This window comes from Macaca fascicularis, chromosome 5 (genome assembly GCF_037993035.2).
Source record: "Macaca fascicularis isolate 582-1 chromosome 5, T2T-MFA8v1.1".
Classification (NCBI taxonomy): Eukaryota; Metazoa; Chordata; class Mammalia; order Primates; family Cercopithecidae; genus Macaca; species Macaca fascicularis.
Genome location: NC_088379.1, coordinates 20,106,343 through 20,128,447, shown reverse-complemented (window position 1 = coordinate 20,128,447; position 22,105 = coordinate 20,106,343). Strand labels below are relative to the sequence as shown.

Below are 22,105 nucleotides of genomic sequence, written 5' to 3'. Positions count from 1 at the left end.
AGGTCTGGTTTAGAAGTAGATATAGATGCTGCAGAAGTTAAGAGGGCTTAATACTCAAAGTAAAAGTTTTAAAATATACATGTTTGGCATAGAGCATCTAGTGACAGTTCATTTTGGTTTATCCAGATATTTTATATTAGAAGGGAAAGGATATTGTACCATTATCTTTCTATTTGAAATCTACTTGGGTTTAGCATTTTGTGGGTTAAATATTTTTCTAAGGTGGGAAGTTAGGACTCCTATGGGGTGATAATACGGGTTGGTATTTGGTTGTCAAGTTCATGTTGGCTACCACGCCTTAATGTCATTAGTGATTTCATCCTATGAAAGAGTATTTTGATTTGTGAAGAGAATATCTGTGTGTGCCTCATTAGTTAGGAGGTGTGAGGGTGAACCCGGGTGGGTTATTATGATATAAAATGGTAAGCTTTTGCTATGAAATTGAGTTAATGGGTGCTCAGCAAAAATGTGCTTGGAACACTTGATTTGCAAGTGTTTCATTTGCATTCCCCAGTGAGTCTCATTGCTCATGTGTCTCCTGAGTGGGAACTCATACACACGAGGCAGGACTGTTGCTATCAATAAAAATTAGATCCATCTAACATAAATTTTACTCTTGCTGTCCAAAATGAATTTTGTTATTCAAAGATTGGAGAGTTTTAAAAAGTTGATTAACTTTGCTTTAACTATTTGAATGTATATGTATGTATCAAACACACACACACACATTTTTTTAATAAAATAATGCTTTTACTAAAATAATACCCTTTGAATCATTTAAACCTAAATCATTTGATATCAATTCTACATGCAAGCCTTTCTCTCTTCCTAAGTGAAAGAATGGCGTCCCTGAGATACTTACTAATATTTCTTCCAGATATGGATATGATCTTTTATTGCCAAGTTATGAATATTTACCTCTCACATTGTGTCTAATGTGGGGAGATGGAAATATTTAAACTTGCCTATGCTTTCTGTAATCTTTCTAACTATAGGAGCTAAGACCTGATAGCTATGATGACATCATCCCAAAGCACATCCGGTATACAGGTTGTTTCTGTCAATATGTTAATAACGGTCAATGTATCTTATCTTCAGAAAGACCTTTTATTCTGCAAAGTAGGTTCATTAGATTCAAACTGTTGAGACAATATAAGAACATACATTCTCTTGTAATCTTCATATCTTCTTTAAAGTGTTCTCAATCAGTTCTGCTTTGACACAATACAAATAATACTGTAATGGTATTAAAAGCTCAGAATTTAGTTCTTTTTCCTTTTCTTATATTTCACAGTAATTTTATTTAACCCCTGAAGGAAAATAATGCATAAGCAGGCTTCTCCAATGTTACACAATTTTCCATTCTCTTGTGATTTCTGCCTCAATGCACTAAATGCTAGTGTCTTAATACAGTACAAGTAATTTCAATTTCTATGATTGGAATACTTTGCTTCTATTTTATTTTGTCACCACGTTTTTGTTCTCTGGGCTTAGTTGAGCCATAGCCCCCAACTTTAGTGCATTGTACTGGAGCTTAGTTTCAGAGCTGGGTGCTAAAGGACAACCCCCACGAATGTATTGAGGAAGTCAACTTTCATAGTGCTATGAGGATAGCGCATAGTTCTTATATTGTCAATATTAATAATGTAGAAATTTAAAATCAAAAGTCCCAAGTATAAGGTCCCTGGCAACGATTCAGCTTTTATTCTTCAAGGTCTGTTTCATATCACTTAAAGTTGAAGGTCTGCAGATTCAAACTTCAAATTTGAGTTTCAACAAAATGAAAATTAGAATTGTAAACCTGACTCCCCCAAATAGAATCACAGAAATTTTGAGTTGATCTGAAATGTCTTCCTTGGGAGAGATATCTAAATCATATTCCTATCCATATCTGAATCTATATTTCTATATCTACACACACACACACACACATAGAGATATACATAAATATTTTTAGATATTATGTGAAATGTTCAGTAAGCTGGAGAAAGTTTTGATTCCATATAGAATCCACGATCATGCTGAACCACAAGGATACAGGTTATCCCCATACATGAGGGAAGACCCGCATATACCTGTTGAGCAAGTCCCTTTTTCCTCTGAAATACATGTTAGGAAATATTAGTCTGGGCCAACTCTTATTTTGCATAGGAGACAACTACAATCCAGTGAGGTTAACTGACTTGTCATAAGGCAAATGTCACTGGGAGCAGAAGCAGGATCAAAAAATAAAGACTACTGAATCCTATACAGTGCTTTTCCTACTGCAACATACTTTTATACATCTTCCTTAATGTTGGGAAAAGGAATAAATGAAAATGCACATGGGAAGTTTCTGGAATTCTTGAGCCTTTTCCTGAATTGACTGTTAATATCATGTGAAATATTTGTGGCAGATGCATTTAAAAGAAAATCACATAATGGGCATATAATTTCTACAAGGTTTTGACCTCAATCCAGGAATGGGACCCAAGCATGGGATATAAATGAGCTAAGCCAGACCGCTGACTTTTGTCATAAATTAGAGGCAAGATTAGGACAAAAGCAAGCCAAGCTGTCTCCCCAGCCCCTTGCAAACCTCTACGATCTGCACTGAATTTTGACCAAATGTGACTTACATTCAATCATGAATGTCCAGTTCAAGCAGAGTCCAAGGATGAAGTCCAGTGAGAAGATGACACCTCTATCCTAGGCCTCCTGCCTGTCTCTTTAGACTATGACATTGTCTAAGCAGAAACAGAACCTGGACTTTTTGATCAGTAGCCAAGTAAAGGATTAAGAAAAAATTGCAGCTAAAGTGCAAACCACCATAAAAAATTAGATTATCAGAGCCTTCATTCTTTCTAGCTGCAAATAATAAAGGCTGACAGGGTTATCCCAATGCAAATTGCTGAATTCTTCATTAAGATTACATCACCTAGAAAATATAACCCACACGAGGCCAGAGAATTAGCCTCTTTTTTATGGTGGAGAAGTGCAGGTGAAAAGGCCCAGAGTAGAAGTTTGAGCTTCTTTTAGGCAGCATTGAGCTTACATGCTGTCCTCAGGAAGCAGTGATACATCAATGGTACCATCATGGAATATTTTCTCCAGTGTGATTTTCTATATAATACATTAGAAAGTACTTCTGAGTTGATTTGAATGAGAGAGTCCATATTAATGTTGAGATAAAGCAGTATTGCCTTAATATTTTCATCTCTAATGTTGACTAGAATTAGACATAGAAAAGGGTTAAGGGAAACAATTCCTTGTTTTGGTTTCCAATTTTGATGGTCTTATTTTTTAAAAAAAGTTTTAATTGAAATTCACGACTTAAGACTCAAAAGCAATTTGTAAAGAAGATCAAAATAACCAATGTGATTTTATTATGGGGATTTGAAATTTTGCACGTATTCACTCATTAGTAAGGGGAAGGAGAAAGAACACTCATGAGATTAAGCGCATCATTTCGTACTTTAGCTTGTGATCTGGTCATATTGAATTCTAATGTGTGCAGGGTACCCTGTTGGGTATTGACTGACAGGGTGGGAAAGTGTGAGATGAACATTGAAGTGCCCTCAACAAACTTCCATTCTAGTAAAGGAGACTACTTACTAAACAAGACAACAGGAAATAATGCTGGGCATAGGCCCAAGCCATGGCCGGTAGAAGCACAGGTAGAAAGGTTCATTCTGGAAAGGACTCCAGGGAAGGTTTAATGGAGAAGAAAACCTAGTTGTACAGGACCTTGGAGTGAGAGAAGCGTTTCCCAAATTGGAAAATCCAGGAAGAAGATTCCAGGCTGAGCAAAGAAATTGAGCTGTGACTCTAGGCGCAGACAATGGGTGGCTTGCGTGGATTAGGACAGTGAATTGAGTATGGCTCGTAGCACATGGGTCTAAGAACATTAAAATAAAATATGTGGCTGGATAAGTTACTTGGGGTTCAACACTAGAAGTGCAGACTTATTGCCTAGCCATTGAAGAGCCATTGACTCAAAGACTTCAACTTTCAGGGAGCAAGTGGTACAGATCCATGTTTTAGGTCGGTCAACCTGGGAGTAGGTGAAGATGAGTTCAGAGGTAAGAAGGTGGAAGCAGAGATACTAGTTATGCTTTTGTAGCAAGTCAGATGGGAGATTAGAAGGACAAAAATCCACAGAATTCCCTCCTCAATAAAATACTTGGCGAGAACTGTTCATTTCCAGTTTTTCCAGAAGTTCTTATTTAATATGATATCCATGACATGCAGCTCTTTGGAAACAATATATTTCTACTTTATTTCAGAGCCACTTTGTTTGGCTTTATTAAATATCTTTTTTATGAGAAAAAGAAATTGTGGAGTATGCAGAGATCATAACTATAGGTATAGTGGAAGGAACTTAAAACTTTAGATAGATTTATCTGCTGTCTTACAAGGTCTTCAATTATTGTAAACTTTTTATTTTGAAAAATTTTACACCTAAAACAAGGTATAGAAAATAGTGTAATGAATTGTCATATATTCATTATCTAGCTTCAATAATTATCAGTACTTTGCCATTTGTTATATGGCTTGCATTTAATAAATATTTATTGATTGTCTACAGTATGTCAGGCACTAGGCTAGGCTCTAGAATATAGAGATCAATTAAAGATAGTTGCTGCCTTCAAGAAACTCTCAGTTGCATAGGAAGAAAAAGAATACTAACAAATAAAATATAATACATCATGGTAAATAGACCAGTACAAGCAAATCCAAGAAGAAGGTAAGGTAATTAAGTCCAAGTGGAGGAGATGAAAGCAATCAGAGATGACTCCATGGTGGAGGTGACCTCTAATCCTGGTTTTTATGGATGAAGAGAAGTGTATAAGATTGATATGTAAGAATGGTGCTTATGCAAGTACTATATGTAAAACACTGGGTGAGGTAACACCATGTACAAGCACAGGGCCATCATACACCATGTGAAATTCCTGGAACAACAATAAAAAGTAGGACAGGAGTTGACAGTTTTATTCCTTCTCCTTAATTGTACAATTATCCTTGCTGTTTAGCACAGTGCTTGGTATATAGAAGTTACTGAAGAAAATTATGGCCTGAACGCCATTTGCCTCCATACAGGAATAGTGCCAGTACACATCTGCTTATCCCACATAATAAATAACTTCCAGTACCATTTTCAGGTTTCCAAAGTAGCCTAAAACTATTGATTCGTTAAGATTTTTGTTATATATATTTTTTCTGTTAGTAACATTTCACATCAAAATCCCCTCGCAAAGTGAAGATACCTGCACAGCAAACACATCTGTTTGTTAGAACTCCTGAGCCAGGGAGATAATTTCAATTAAGATAACCAACAATGAGCTGCAGAATCCCAGCTTATAGGAACTCTGATTTGCTGGAAAAGCAACACTTTCAATTCTGTAACCGGAAAAACGTTTAGATTTATTGCTAAAATATAACAAATATGTATTACTGTGTGGAAGGGAAGGGAGGATGGTCAGGTGTTTTACTGCCTTCGAGAAATTTCCAAATTGGTTAGAGGCCAAACAGCTCATGAGTAACTAATCCAAGATGAAAAAGTACTGTGAGAGGGAGTAAGGCCTTTAGCAAACTGAAAAAGAAGAGCCATCTAGAAGATTCTGGCGAAGGCTGCATAAAGATGGTAACATTTTAAATCTCAAGACTTGAGAGATCCAAAACTTTGACAGGTACAGACTAGAAATTAAAAGCAGAAATTTGAACTGTAGTTTTAAAAGACAGGCAGTTTCCTGAACTCATTTTTGTAATCAGATTGGCACTAAAAATTTCATTATTTAAAATACCAAGTTTCTGCTTGGACCTGGCAATGTGCTTGATACTGATTAGTTTGGGGACTATTATTTTCCAGTTCTAATTATTTTTACTTACTTTGGTAACTTGTGCCTCATCCAATCTGGAAGAGGAGAGCTATAATTTTAAGTGGGCAGTCAGGGAAGTAGAAGGGGAATGCCTTCCAGTCAAAAATCATCAGGAAACACACCTGTGGTTGAATAATTTTCTTTTATTATTCATTGCAGAAAGAGAGAATACACGCTGCAGAGAAAGGTGGAATGTCTCAGAGAGTGTTAGGATTTATTACAGGGTTTGAGCTCATTTTGGTGCCTTTGGAGAAGGTTTAAGGGAGCAAGACATTGGCCTGGACAGGAAGCTGTCAAGAAGCCAGAGTCATGTATGATTGGGTAGCTGGTATCTACAAGTAGTGAAGACTAGACAGAGGTGAAAGCTCTAATAGGTAAAGCAGGAGCAGTTACTTGTATTAGCTGGGATAGGATATATTTGATTATTTTTGTGGTTTAAAGTTCATGTTAGGCCAGGCGTGGTGGCTCATGCCTGTAATCTCAGCACCTTGGGAGACCAAGGCGGGCGGATCACCTGAGGTCAGGAGTTCGAGACCAGCCGGACCAACATGGAGAAACCCTGTCTCTACTAAAAATACAAAATTAGCAGGGCGTGGTGGTGCATGCCTCTAATCCCAGCTACTCTGGAGTCTGAGATGGGAGAATCGCTTGAATCCAGGAGACGGGATACAGTGAGCCAAGATCATGCCACTGCACTCCAGCCTGGGCAACAAGAGCAAAACTCCATCTCAAAAACAAAGAAAAAGTTCATGTTTTTGCTTCTGTTCAAACATGAGTATAGAGTGCTCTTGTTGTTATATTGATCAACTGTGGGTCCACAGTGGCGTTTTCTGATGTCCATATTCTATGAAATGGCTTATCATCAGCAAGAAAACAACAAGACCTAACTAATAAACCAGCTCAGCTCCTTCCGGGTGCCCACAGGTGCTTTTCATCGTCTCTCACATAACAAGGGAGAAAGCAGAATAAGGAGAGAGGGAAGAATATAGGCTATAAAGCAGACAGATTTGAGTTTAACTCCTAATTCACTAACTGTGAACAAGTTACTTAATCCTCCCAAGCTTCGATTTCCTTTTCCTATAATGGGGTTAATAATCCCAGTCTTTGAAGGTTATTGTAGGGAATACTAAAATATAACTGGAATATCTAGCTCTATTCTTCATCCACAAATAGGAGCCAATCAGTGCCTTTCTTGTAATTGTGTTGAAACAACAATTGCCACATTCCAGTTTCTTGAGTTTGACTAGCCATTCTCTGAAGAATGCTTCAGAATCACCTAGCTGACCTGTTAGACCCAGATTGTTGGGCCCAACCCATGGAGTTTCCAATTCAGTAAATCTGGGGTTGGGGCCTGGGAATTCGCATTTCTAATGGGTTCTTACTTGAGGATCATGCTGCTGGTCCAGGGACCAAACTTTGAGAACCATTGAGTTAGGTAATAAATTAGAAAGGCCAAACCCATGGTATCTGCAGTGTGTTCTGCGCCAAGTTGTCTGACGCCTGCTGAGCTTGATTCTCAAGCAGTGGCCAGCCAGCTTTTTCAGCAGTAAACATTTTAGATTTTGTGGGCCATGCAGTCTGTCACAACTCCTCAACTCTGTTGTAGCGCAAAAGCAGCCATAGATAATATGCAAACAGATAGGTGTGGCCATGTTCTAATAAAACATTGTAGATGCTCTTTGAATCCCATACGATTTTCATATGTCACAATATATTTATTTAATGTCTGCCTCTTTAACTATGATTTTACATGTGAAACAATGTTTAGCTGGCAGGTGATACTAAAATTGACAACAGACTAGATTTGGCCTACCACTGTATGTTGCCAGCCCTTGTTCTAGAGTTGGCAATAAAGGGAACCATTGAGAAGGGGGTCTCAGGTTGATGACTTATTGTTTTTTGGAAATTTAACTAGATTTTTCTGTCCCTTCTGTATTATTGAGGGGATGGAGGTCTAGTCTCTTTTCAGGGGGTTGGTGGAATTGTCTGCCAAATTGTCAAGTGATTTAAATTAACACATATGTGTTTGTTCAATAAAATGACTTCCTTTTCCCTGACTTCACTGCTGGACCCACTTAGATAGTTGTTATATAAATTAAGCCATCTGCCTGGTATTGTCATACAAGGAATCAATGCTTGAGTGCCCTGTCCTACTGGTTTTCATTTTCAGTATTATTGTCTCTTGGAAAAGTTGATAATATACTCTTTTCATTGAGTTTGCAAACTCTTATTTCCTAGATTTTTTAAAGACCCATTTCAATTTTTAAAATTACATTGCTATTCACAATGAGCCTTTTGAGTCTAGGACACATACATTCAATCAACAAATAGTAAAAAATAAAATCACCTTAAGTCTACACTCTCTTAAAAATAAAAGATCCATAAGTGGTGGATAAGATCATGGTCTTTGAAGTGAGACAGACCTAGAGTTCATTTCCAGCTTTTCTTTTTACTGGCTGTGATCTTGGAGAAGATATAACCACCTGAACCCCAGTTGTCTCATTTGTAAAATGGAATACTAGTCGTAACTACCTCACGGCATCATTGTGAAATTTAAATTAAATGATACTTGTTAAAACTCTCCTTAGCACAGTGCCTATCACACAGAGCTCAATAAATATTGGGCATTATTTATAGTGTTAACATCATTGTTTTCTTTGCTTTGCATAGTCATCATACCTATTATTAGCATAATCATTTATTCAGTCATCCAGGAAAGAAAGGTTTTCGAGTATGATCTGTGTACCAAGAACTGTATTAGTTATTGAGAATATAAAGATGTAATTTTTACTATGTTGGGTTTATATATAAATGAACATACCAATAAATTAGTTTAGTAAATTGCCTGGGCCTCACATCTATGTAGATTTTAGAGAGGCATAAAAGAAAGATTGACCAATCCTATTTAGAAAGTGGAGAGCATCAGAAAGGACTCAAAGAGGTGATCTTTGAGCTGCATCTGAGCAACACTTTTAGCACTCAGCATCAAGCAGACTGGAGAACCACTGGCAATTGATAAATCCTACTTTAGCATTTCCAAGAACACCTCATGCTGATCTCAGTTTCAAATTCCTGGCTTATGTTATTCACAGAACTCCTTCTCCTACACAAATGCCACTCTTCTTTCCCCATTTCAGCTTTAAGTGAAACCCACCCTCTCTTTAATACCACCCTTTCTTCCTAATCTGAATTCAGTTACTCCTGATGTATGTAGTACAGCAAACACAACACTTAATAATGAACCCTGATGCCCTGTCCCTGAAATCACTTAATTTGTGTTCATTCATTTTCTCTCCAGCTGAACAAGAGAGAACACCCTACCTCAGTACAGTGTGAATTTTCCCTGTGTTTCCACGGTATCCAGAGCTGTATGGAGTGTGTTACCCAGGCTCAATGATACAGGCATAAACAGATACCTCGTGTTCTTGCACTTCACATTGTTGTGCTTTGCAGATAATGCGCTTTTTACAAAGTGAAGGCTTCTGGCAACCCTGCTGAGCAAGCCTTTTGGTGCCGTTTTTCCAACAGCACGTGCTCACTTTGTGTCTTTGTGTCACATTTTGGAAATTTTTACAGTATTTCAAACATTTTCATTATTATTGTATCTGTTTTAGCGATCTTTGACTAGTGATCTTTGGTGTTACTAGAGAAATTTTTGTACCACATACACCAGGAATAATCGAGATCAGATTAGGAGCACCATGAACCACATCCATATAAGATTGCAAACTTAATCTATAAATACTGTGTGTGTTCTGACTGCTCCACTGACCGGCCATTCCCCAATCTCTCTCCCTCTCCACAGGGCCAGCCTGTTCCCTGAAACACAGCAATATTGAAATTATGCCAATTAATAATCCTACAATGGCCTCTAAGTGTTCAAGTAAAGGGAAGATCATACATCTCTCACTTTAAATCAAAAGCTAGAAAGCATTAAGCTTTAGTGAGGAAGGCATGTTGAAAGTCAAGATTGGCCGAAAGCTAAGCCTCTTGTGCCAGTTAGCCAAATTGTGAATACAAAGAAATCATTCTCAAAGGAAATAAAAAGTGCTACCTCACTGAACACATGAAGGATAAGAAAGCAAAACAGCCTTATTGCTAATATGGAGAAAGTTTTAGGGATCTGAATAGAAGATCAAACCAGCCATAGCCTTCCCTTAATTCAAAGCTTAACCCAGAACAAGGCCCTAACTCTCTTCACCTCTGTGAAGGCTAAGAGAGGTAAGGAAGCTACAGAAGAAAAGTCTGAAGCTAGCAGATGTTGGTTCATGAGGTTTAAGGTAAGAAGTCATCTCCATAACATAAGAATGCAAGGTGAAGCAGCAAATACTAATGTAGTAGCTACAGCAAGTTACCTAGAAGGTCTAGCTAAGGTAACTACACCAAACAACAGATTATCAATGTAGATGAAACAACCTTCTACTGGGAGAAGATGCTATCTAAAAGTTTCATAGCTAGAGAGGAGAAGTCAATGTCTGGTTTTAAAGCCTCAAAGGACGTGCTGACTCTCTTAGCAGCTAATGCAGCTGATGACTTTAAGTTGAAGCCAGTCCTCATTTACCATTCCAACCTAGACTTCACCAGGATTCTATTCCATCTCAAGAAACCACTTTCTTTGCCCATCTAGAAGAAGTTACTCCTCATTTGTTCTAGTTTGATCATGAGATTGTAGTAGTTCAGTTAAATATTCAGGGTCCACTTCTAAGTCTAGTTCTCTTGCTATTTCCACAACATTTGCAGTTACTTCCTCTACTGAATTATTAAACCCCTCAAAATCATTCATGAGAGTTAAAGTCTACTTTTTGGCTGATTTAAAAATTATGCTAAATCTACTCTGCCTGTGTTCTATAAGTGGAACAAAGCCTGAATGACAAAACATCTGTTTACAGCATAGTTTCCTGAAAGTTTTAAACCCACTCTTGAGACCTACTGCTCACAAAGAGATTCCTTTCAAAATATTAGTGCTCAGTGACAATGCACCTGGTCGTCCAGGAGCTCTGACGGAGATGTATTAATGTTGTTGTTATGCCTCTGAACACAACATCCATTCTGCAGCCCTTACATCAGGGAGTAATTTTGACTTTCACATCTTATTATTTAAGAAATACATTTTGTAAAGCTATAGCTGCCATAAAGAGTGATTCTTGTGATAGATCTAGACAAAGTAAATTGAAAACCTTCTGGAAAGGATTCGTCATTCTATATGCCATTAAGAACTTTCACAATTCATTATTGGAGGTTAAAATAACACAGGAGTTTGGAAAAAGTTGACTTCAACTCTCATGAATGATTTTGAGGGGTTCAATAATTCAGTAGAGGAAGTAACTGCAAATGTAGAAATAGCAAGGGAACTAGAATTCGAATGGGGAGCCTGAATATTTAACTGAACTACTACAATCTCATGATCAAACTAGAACAAATGAGGAGTACCATCTTCTAGATGGGCAAAGAAAGTGGTTTCTTGAGATGGAATCGACTTCTGGTGAAGATGCTATGAACATTATTGAATTGATAGCTAAGAATTTAGAATACTACATAAACTTAATTGAGAAAGCAGCAGCAGGATTTGAGAGGATTGAGTCTAATTTTGAAAGAAGTTCTACAGTAGATAAAATAACAGCATCACATGCTACAGGGAAATCTCTTGTGAAAGGAAGAGTTCAATCAATGAGGCAAATTTCATTGTCTTATTTTAAGAGATTGCCACAATTACTCCAAACTTCAGCAACTATCACCTTGATCAGTCAGCAGCCAACAACATTAAGGCCAGTTCTACCAGCAAAAATATTATACTTGCTTATCTTTTCGCAATATTGCTGAAGAATCAAATGATTGTTAGCAATTTTTAATAGTAAAGTATCTTTAAAGTACAGGTTGCACATTGTTTTTTAGACATAATGCTACTGCACACTTAATAGACTACAGTATTGTGTAAACATAACTTTTATATTCACAGGAAAACCATAAAAGGAAAGTGTGATTTGCTTGATTGTGATTATTTTTATTGTAGTGGTCTGGAACAGAACCCACACTATTTTTGAGGTATGGCTGTATTTATCAGTGGGTTCTTCAATTGCATCTTTAATAGATTGTCCTTTTAAATCAATATACTTGTCCTTTTAAACCAACATGCTTTTTAAATCAATATACTTGTCTTATCTCAACCTCATCCCCGTACTGGGAAGTATACCTTAGGCAGAAAAAAAGAGGCTCTGACTCTGAAACTTCTATGGCTCCTTCTCCCTTTCTTCTGTGCCTATCTTATGCTCTAGTGCTAGCAAACTCCCCATCATTTTCCAAACACTCTCTACTGTTTCATTTTCATGCCTTTCTTTGAAGTATGAACGCTCCTCCTTCTAGAACACATCTCTTAGGTGTTCACATGATTCTGATTAACTCCTTCTTATCCTTTAAGCTCAGCTTAGGAGGTATTTTTTCCAGAAAACCTCCTTTGAACCACCTAGTTAGATCAAGTGCCTGTTTCATAGTACTTCAAAGTGCATTAAACTCTTGATTTCTATGTCTTTCTCTTTTGATAAATTTCAAGCATCACATAGGTAGAACACTTATCTTTCTATCCTCAACGCCCTGTGGGAGTCAGTGAACTGTTAGGTGGATCATGGACAGGCAAGTTTATTCAGAGGCTCTGGTAATATAATAGTTACTCAGAATTTACACAACAGGCTTGAATTAGTATATTAATAATTTTTAAACATTTTGTTTTAGGCAGGGATTCTCAACATTGGCACTATGAACACTTGGGTCTGGATGATTCTTTGAGTTACGTGCTGTCTTCTGCACTATAGGATGATTGACAACATCCCTGGTCTCTACCAACGAAATGCCAATAGCACCTTTCTGGGAGTTGTGACAAGTGAAAGTGTTTCAAGGCACTGCCAAATGTCCAGTGGGTGCAGGGTAGGTGAGATCACTCCCCCGACCCTCATTGAGAACCTCAGAGTTGAGGTATAACCAAACACAATTTGTAAGCCTTTATATATACATGCTTTCATAAATTACAAAACTAAATTTAAATTTGAAAACATCAATACACTGAAAATTATTGGAAACCAAACCCGAGTGTTGGGGAAGTATATGATTTTCTACTACAGAGGTAATAAACAATCATTGAGGAAAACGTATAAATACAAAAGAAAGAAACATGAGGAAAATACCCCCAGTCCCACCATTCTAACAATAACCACTGATAATATTTTCATTTGTTTATTTTCAATATTTTTCTCCATGTATATCTGACCGTTTAAACTTAGTAATATTGTATTACTATAAAATTTTACACAGATTTAAATTCAATATTAGAACACAGGTATTTTTACATTAGATTACAGATTTTTCATAAATATTTTAATACCTATATTATAGTCTATAAATGTGTATAATATAGTTTACTAATCCTGACTTTAGAATAAGTAATTTCTTCTTTTAGTATTTGGAAAATTATGTAATAAATTGTGTGTGAAGTTCCTTATGTATTTAGAATTGTGTTCTTAAGATAGAGTCATAGAGTGGAATTAATGGAACAAGAGAATGAACTGTTTCAAGTCTTCACACACACACACACACACACACACATGGCAAATTTGCATTTCAAAAGGGACACTCAAATTTACCTGTACCACTGTAATGTGGGGAGTAACCAATGGTTTGGGCTCACTGCAGTGTCAGGACATGCTATTGATTAGGGTACACTTGGAAGGTGAGCCCTAATGACATGCTGACAAGCTCAATGTTAATGGGTGTTAGTGATTCCAAGAACCTTTGTCTTAGGAATGGACTGCTAATGGCTTTTAAACCAATATTAGGAATTTTAATTTTCTGTAAGTATGAAATTCTCATTAGAGCTTGAAAATACTTTTCCTGTTCTCCTCTCTTGTCAATCCAGATACATCCCTTTATGAAAAGGGCTAACACTTTTATCAATTATCACATCCATTTTAACCATCAAGCCTGGTACTAAGCAGGCATTAGATTATTCATGGAAAGAAAAAATAATATACTTTTGTACCAGATGAAGTATTTCCTGGGTCTGTTTATTTGTACCAGATGAAGTATTTCCTGGGTCTGTTTATTTAGGAGGAAAATTGGCATGCATAAAACTATTGCTATGCATATTCAGATAAATATTTCCTGGGACTTAGTAGTAGATGTGGTTTACTTAGATGAATTTAAATAGAAGGGAGGCAGTAAAGAGAGTAATATCTCTATTTATTTTTATACTTTAAGTTCTAGGGTACATGTGCACAATGTGCTGGTTTGTTACATAGGTATATATGTGCCAGGTCGGTTTGCTTCACCCATCAACTGGTCATTTGCATTAGGTATTTATCCTAGTACTATCCCTCAGCCAGCACCCCACCTCCAACAGGCCCTAGTGTGTGACGTTCCCTGTCCTGTGTCCATGTGTGTTCTCATTGTTCAACTCCCATCTATGAGTGAGAACACGCAGTGTTTGGTTTTCTGTCCTTGTGATAGTTTGCTGACAATGATGGTTTCTGGCTTCATCCATGTCCCTGCAAAGGACATGAACTCATCCTTTTTTATGGCTGGATAGTATTCCATGGTGTATATGTGCCACATTTTCTTAATCCAGTCTATCATTGATGGAGATTTGGGTTGATTCCAAGTCTTCACTATTGTGAATAGTGCCGCAAAATACATACGTGTGCATGTGTCTTTATAGTAGCATGTTTTATAATCCTTTGGGTATATACCCAGTAATGGGATCGTTGGGTCAAATGGTATTTCTAGTTCTAGATCCTTGAGGAATCGCCGCATTGTCTTCCACAGTGGTTGAGCTAATTTACACTCCCACCAACAGTGTAAAAGCATTCCTATTTCTCCACATCCTCTCCAGCATCTGTTGTTTCCTGACTTTTTAATTATTGCCATTCTAACTGGTGTGAAATGGTATCTCATTGTGGTTTTGATTTGCATTTCTCTGATGACCAGTAATGATGAGCATTTTTTTCATGTGTCTTGTTGGCTGCATAAATGTCTTCTTTTGAGAAGTGTCTGTTCATATCCTTTGCCCACTTTTTGACAGGGTTGTTTTTTCCTTGTAAATTTGTTTAGGTTTTTTCTAGATTCTGGATATTAGCCGTTTGTCAGATGGTAGATTGCAAAAGTTTTCTGCCATGCTGTAGGTTGCCTATTCACTCTGATGGTAGTTTCTTTTGCTGTGCAGAAGCTCTTTTGTTTAATGAGATCCCATTTGTCTATTCTGGCTTTTGTTGCCATTGCTTTTGGTGTTTTAGTCATGAAGCCTTTGCCCATGCCTATGACCTGAATAGTATTGCCTAGGTTTTCTTGTAGGTTTTTTACGGTTTTAGGTCTTACATTTAAGTCTTTAATCCATCTTTAGTTAATTTTTGTATAAGGTGTAAGGAAGGGATCCAGTTTCAGCTTTCTACATCTAGCTAGCCAGTTTTCCCAGCACCGCTTATTAAATAGGGAATCCTTTGCCCATTGCTTGTTTTTGTCAGATTTGTCAAAGATCAGATGGTTGTAGATGTGTGGTGTTATTTCTGAGGCCTCTGTTCTGTTCTATTGGTCTATATATCTGTTTTGGTACCAGTACCATGCTCTTTTGGTTACTGTAGCCTTGTAGTATAGTTTGAAGTCAGGTAGTGTGATGCCTCCAGCTTTTGGTTTAGGATTGTTCTTTTGGCTTAGGATTGTCTTGGCAATGTGGGCTTTTTTTTGGTTCCATATGAACTTTAAAGTAGTTTTTTCCAATTCTGTAAAGAAAGTCATTGGTAGCTTGATGGGGGTGGCATTGAATCTATAAATTACCTTGGGCAGTATGACAATTTTCATGATATTGATTCTTCCAATCCATGAGCATGGAATGTTCTTCCATTTGTTTGTGTCAAGAGAGTAATATCTTTCATAAGAGGCATGCCCATGTTCATCTCAAGTAAATGTGTGGGGTATCTTGTTCATGTGACAAAGATGAAGACAAATAATCATAAATATTTTGAGTAAGAAGACATGAAAGCTCATTCAAACTTCTCCAAGATATAGGTCATGATAAAGTAATGAGTTGCCCAGGGTCCCTTTGTGACTTAATAGTAGAACTTAGTTATAGAGGCAGAATGGTACTAAGGTTAGGACACACTGAGCTTTGAAGATAGGTCAAATTTTTCCAGAAATGCTGCTGGCTGTCGTCCCATGCAAATCACCAAATCTCTCTGAACCTCAGTTTCCCTGCCCACAGGATGAAAATCATCATAATACCAACTTCACAGAGTGCTTCTGAGACACAGAATAATTTTGATACAAGCCACATACCTAGTATTCATTTAAATGGTAAGCACTAATTAAAAGTGCCTAGTATTGTAACCTAGATTTTCTAATGGTTACTTTAGTGTGTCTTCTTCATACATAACTATTGGTAGGAAGAATCCCAAACATTGTGAATAGAATATTGCCAAAAACATTATTTTCTTTATGCTGATTTTGAGTATTTGTCTCTTGTAAGTTATAGTAAGCTTAGTTCTGTTACACATGAGATAATCTATAGGTATTTTCCATTTTTATAGATAAAGAAATTTCTTCAAATTTGCTGAGTAACTTGACTACATTATGAACTAGCAATCAGTAGAACTGGAATCAACTACAATCTTCTGAAGTTAGAGCTCAAGTTTTTCTATGTTAATCTTCCTTTTAGTACTAAGTGTTCTTTTTTGTTTTCTAAATCTCTATGATAAGTGAAGACATACTCTAAGGTACCTGGATTAGTAAGATCAGGATAGTACATTTAGAATCAAGTACTTTCCCCAGACATCTAATTGAACAGAATTAAGGATATGTGACTTAATATGTCAGCAAATGCATAGTTATTAATGGCTTGTCACAGAAATTCTCTAACAAATAAACAAGAGAATATTGAAGACCAGACAGCAATGAAGTAATTGGTGACGTGATTCCAAATTTAAACAAATTACAGGGGAAAATGCATAATGAAAAAATAATTAGAAGACTGAGGCACCTGAACAAATATCCAACTCCTACATCTGTCTTCACAATATTCAGCAATCCCTAAATATCTCTGGTGCATTGAGGTTGGAATTAGCAGAAACTTTTAAACATTACTTTAGTGAAAAGTCAGAGTTAACTTTTTCCTGTTACTGTGAAGTTTCAAGGAGACACAGAGGAAATTAGCCAAATGAATTTATTCATGACAACAGAGGTTATATAGCTAAAGCTCTCTTTGAAAATGTACCTCATTAAGAATGTGCACAGACGAGATTTTAGTCTAAAAGTTTAATGCTCAAAATAATAAGTTAGCCTCAGTATTATTGTATCTCTCTTCTGTAATGCATCAACAATAAAACTAACATGTAGCTCAGCATTTAAAGCTATATTTAAGGAAAAATACAAAATCAGCAAAGAAATTCTGTAGTTGCAAAATCTTTGTAAAGTTCAGAGTCGACCTGCCTAGCTAATATATTTCAAATACACACATTTTACAATAATAGGAACTATTCTTGCCAATGGCTGACTAAACTGAGTGGAGAAATTTTTCCATGGAAACAAATCTTCTCACTCTCCACACTCCAGAGAGACCTGAATATGTCTATTCTCTAGGGCACAACTTAAGTCCTGGAATAATTATTTAAGGAAAGTTGATCAGTTTCTTTGTAAAATTGCTATGATTGGAAGTGGAAGGAAATTTTTTAAGTGGGAAGGGCTGGCTTGAGACCTTGTATCATGACAGTTATACCATGAGATGCCTCTTCTTAGAGAACACATTTGTTTCATTATAAATTCAGTGGTGAGATTTCCCTATGGTGCCATGGTCTTCAGTCATGAACATGGCTTATGTGTTATGTGAAAACCACAGAAATACTGCTAGTGTATCAAAAGTAGCATGGACTCTGAGATAGCAAGGGTATTGTTTTAAGGCCACTCCTAGATATTGGCAGGAATATAGGATAGGCAGTGAACATTTCGATTTATTCTTTCCTTCCTTTGCTTCTTTTTGAGGCCGCTTCTAAATATGGATGAGGACTACCTTCACACTTAACTATGGTGTGAAAGAATAGAGGCAAATACCAAGCAGAGAAGGTTAAAAGTTAAACTTAATTATATTCTTATATTGCTTTCTCTCCATCTTCTCTTTGGTTAAATAGAATTATTTAAAGTTTGTCTTGAAAGAAAGGAAGCAACTCAGAGATTTACCCCTCTTCCTGAACCGGTACACTACTAGCCAATATTCATTTAATGTGCCTCTTAATTAAAAAAAAATCTCTCCAAAACCCTTTCTAACATAATAAATCTTCCTCTGCAGGTGAAAATTAAGAGCCTTGAAATTGCACTTGGATCTGTCCTATCTCATCACCAATTACTCCATATTAGCTCTAGATTTTCTTCAAAGGCTAAGAAAATTGGATATTTTAAGTAAGCCAAAGATGATTATTTCCCTGGTACAGCTAAGCACGTTAAATATAGTCAGCATTCACAATACTGCTGTCTAAGGAAAATAAATGTAGTGAACATCAAACAGGCTAAACAAATGGCTCAGGATAATTTTTGTGACAGAAGCTTAACCCGGAGTAGCTAGGGAAATCATCAGAAAAGTGGATGAAGGCCAGGGTACTCAGTTAATTACCACCTCCCCCCTAAAAAAAAGATGACTTGCTGAGCTTCAGGCTGAAGTGTACTTTCTGTGAATGTTGCCACAGTAATATCTTTCTTCTCTAAAGAGAATACGGATTGCAACCATAAAGAATGATGCTCCCAGAATGATTAAATATTTGAACCACATACTTTAACTATGTTTTTACCTTCATGTCAAAATCTAATTTCCACCCCCATCAATGGATACTATGGTCTGGGGTTGACTGTATTGTGGGCAAGCATGTAAGTCAGATGTGGGTTTGAATTCTTGTTCCACCATTTACACAATCTGTGTTCTCTCACGAGTGATTCCATTTTCCTGAAACTCAAGCAGGGGATGTAAAACAGCAACTGATTTTCATAGGGTTGTCTTGAAGCCTGAGGACCTCACATGTATAAGTATGTAAAATACTTATAGGTTCTAGAACATTAATAAAGCCCATAAATGGCAATTCTTTTGTAGTGTATGATCATCGATATTCAACTATTTTTATACTTAGAGTATAAGTTGGAAATTCATAGAATTCTTTACATAGATTTTAAAAACTATACTTTTGCCACATCTAACCAAACACCATGTGAAGAGGTTGGCACCCCTCTTTTTGTTTTTCTTTTTTACCTTGAAGCAATAGAACAAAGCTTGATGAGCTGTTAAACGGAGAGTAGAGAATCAACTCGCCCGTCTCCTCCAGCGCTCTCACCATGCTTGTTCTTGTCTAATCTTTCCCACTTATTTGCCTCCCTTGAAATCACTGACCTGCTCTCCTACATCCATCTGAGCTCAGTTATCCTTAAAATCATGTCTAGTGCCCTCTTATATTTTTTTTAACCTCTTCTTTTCTTACGATGTTTATGGCACAAAATCCACTCTAATTTCTTTTTACTTAGTTTCCACTGTGTTTATTGCATCTCTTCTCTTAAATAAAAGCTTCTTGAATGTGGGAAACATGCACTACTTTTTTTTTTTAGTCCATAGTACACGTAGCACCTTTCCTAAGAGCATGCAGGAGTTCATTAATAAATCATTGTTATTTAACTTGAAGAAATACGTATAGCAGAGTTACATGACTCCCTGAGTAAAAAAAAAAAAAAAAAAAAAAAAAAAAGTGTTCATATAATAGGAATAATAATAGTTCACAAAAGAGATGATCATTCATAATAGTGTGTTATTTTATTATTTATACTTTCTTTTTTTGTTTTCTGTTTTTTGAGACGGAGTCTCACTTTGTTGCCCAGGCTGGAGTACAGTGGTGCAATCTCGGCTCACTGCAACCTCTGGCTCCCGGGTTCAAGAAATTCTCATGCCTCACCCTCCCCAGCAGCTGGGACTACAGGTGTGTGCCACCATGCCCAGCTAATTTTTTTTTGTATTTTTAGTAGAGATGGGGTTTCGCTATGTTGGCCAGGCTGGTCTCGAACCCCTGACCTCAAGTGATCTGCCCGCCTCGCCTCCCAAAGTGCTGGGATTACAGATGTGAGCCACCATGTCTGGCCTATTTGGAAATCACTGTATGTGCTCCCATTTCATCTTTGTACAACTTAAGAGAAAGAATTTTTTATCACCATTTTACAAAGTGAAGGTTAGAGAAGTTGAATGACTCACCAGTATTCTAACTAGATGTTTATACTTTATGATAAGCCCAATTCAAATGGATAAAAGATGAGTTGAACAACACTTTAAGGCTTTTAGAGATTTCACAATTTAAACGTCCTAAAACTGAGATTGTCACTGAGTTATAAATCCTGTTATCGCTCATCTATACATTTTTCTTCACATATTTTTCAGCGCTGCAACATGTCATTTGATGGTGTGCATTTTTATGTTTTTTAAATTTATTTTCAAATGAACAAAATGATAAAATAAGTAAAAATTTAAGGTATGTTTTTGAAGCAAATGGGATAGACAAACCTGGCTTATTGGTTTTAATGCTTCCATCCATGCCCAATGTTAGTACTGTGAAGTCTGTATGTATATCTGACAACATCTCTCGTTCTGACTATCAGGGTCCCTCAGAGAGAGCCAGTAAATAACATCACCTTTACCCCTACTCGGTTCTGTACAAATAAGGACTAAAGCAGAAACATGGGTGACGAGGAGAAAATGTGGTCTCTGTTAATGATGGAAACCAGGTGAGAGGCTTTGCTTAGTGCAAGAAGCACAAGGGCCTGCAAGCTAGGTCCACAATTAGGCAGACTCAGCCTCTCAGTCAGGAATGATGAGACACTCCAATTCGGTGTGTGCAATTAGGTGTCAGTCACACAATTCGGTGTGTGCAATTAGGTGTCAGGAGTGATACTGACTGGGATGGATCCCCAGTTTACAGTGTAGGGGAGAGTGGTCCTGCCCAGGGACACTCAGGTTTGGAAGCAGGGGAAAATTCTGCTGCTTTGGCAATTTGCTTCCAGAAAGACAAAGATGAGAAATTGAGCAAAGCAGGAAAGAAATTGAGCACAGCAGGAAATTTATCCTTCCTAAATTTACCCATCTGAAAAGTCATTCCTCCCCAAGGAGGAAGAAAGTGAGTTAAGTGATGCCAGGGTGGTTTAGGAAAGATACGTAGTCATGGAGACTGAAGGGGTGGGAGAAAAGTGCCTTTGGCTATCACTGACCTCTTGATAATCTCCAATAAAAAGTGTTAGTATTATGAGTTAATGTACATGAGCATTGTTCATTATAAAGTCACTTCTAATCAAAGTACATGCAGATATTCCCAAGTTGTATGTATGGTGCATTGATATCTCTTTATATAGAAGTAGATATGGATATTTTGTCTATTTCTTTTCATGGCATTCCAAGGACCACTGCTTTCTGTCCGGGGACCCCTGAGATCAGAATTTTCAGGGTAATTGATTCCTATGTTAATTTTTCTGGTTCTACTTTTACCTTCTCAACTTGGAACCACACCAGCGCTTTGTAGTTTATACAAGCACCCAGTTGATCACAGGGCAATTTAAGTTTATGAAACACTAATGGAAACCGAGTTATCTGTATCAATTTCCTTTTCTTTTATTTCTAAACTCTGTGTATGTTCCAAATGCACACTCTTTTTCATTTCCTGTGGTAGTTTGAACTGCTGCCTCTGCTGAGTTTTGGGGCTTTTTCATTCTTCACAAGAAATCAGTGTATTCATTTCTCAAAACCATAAGATTCTTTTAAACTCTCAGAAATCAGGCCTTTTTGCACAGAGCCTTGATCTGTGATAGAACATTAGGATGGTGGCTGGATAAAGTTAGATAGCTTTTTAATTCAGGATGTTTTCTTTATTTGAGCTACCTACCAGAGATTTTTTTTTAACATTCCTTTTGTTTGTTAAGTAATCCAAAAATAAAAATAATTTGTTCTTTCATATTTTGTGATTTGCCTTGCATATTATTTTTGAAAAGATAGAAAAAATAAACTTATTTTTTACTGAACTCTTAAGTTCTATTTCACTTTTGCTTAGGCCTTTTATTTTTGTCTGAGGAATTCATATTTAATTATGAAGTGGAAAAGCAATAGAAAAATATCTCTCAGTAGGCAGAAAGTTATTAAATAAGCAAATATTTAAGAGCATCCCTTGTTCGTGAAGTAAGTTACACCAAAGTGCAGAATGCATTTTTAA

At 36.8% G+C, this 22,105-nt stretch overlaps 1 protein-coding gene across 10 annotated transcripts in view; it reads left to right on the top strand.

Annotated features, from left to right (window-relative positions):
- Nucleotides 1-22,105, top strand: part of KCNIP4 (potassium voltage-gated channel interacting protein 4) — a 1,214,918-nt gene that overhangs the window by 958,538 nt on the left and 234,275 nt on the right. The window lies entirely within an intron of this gene.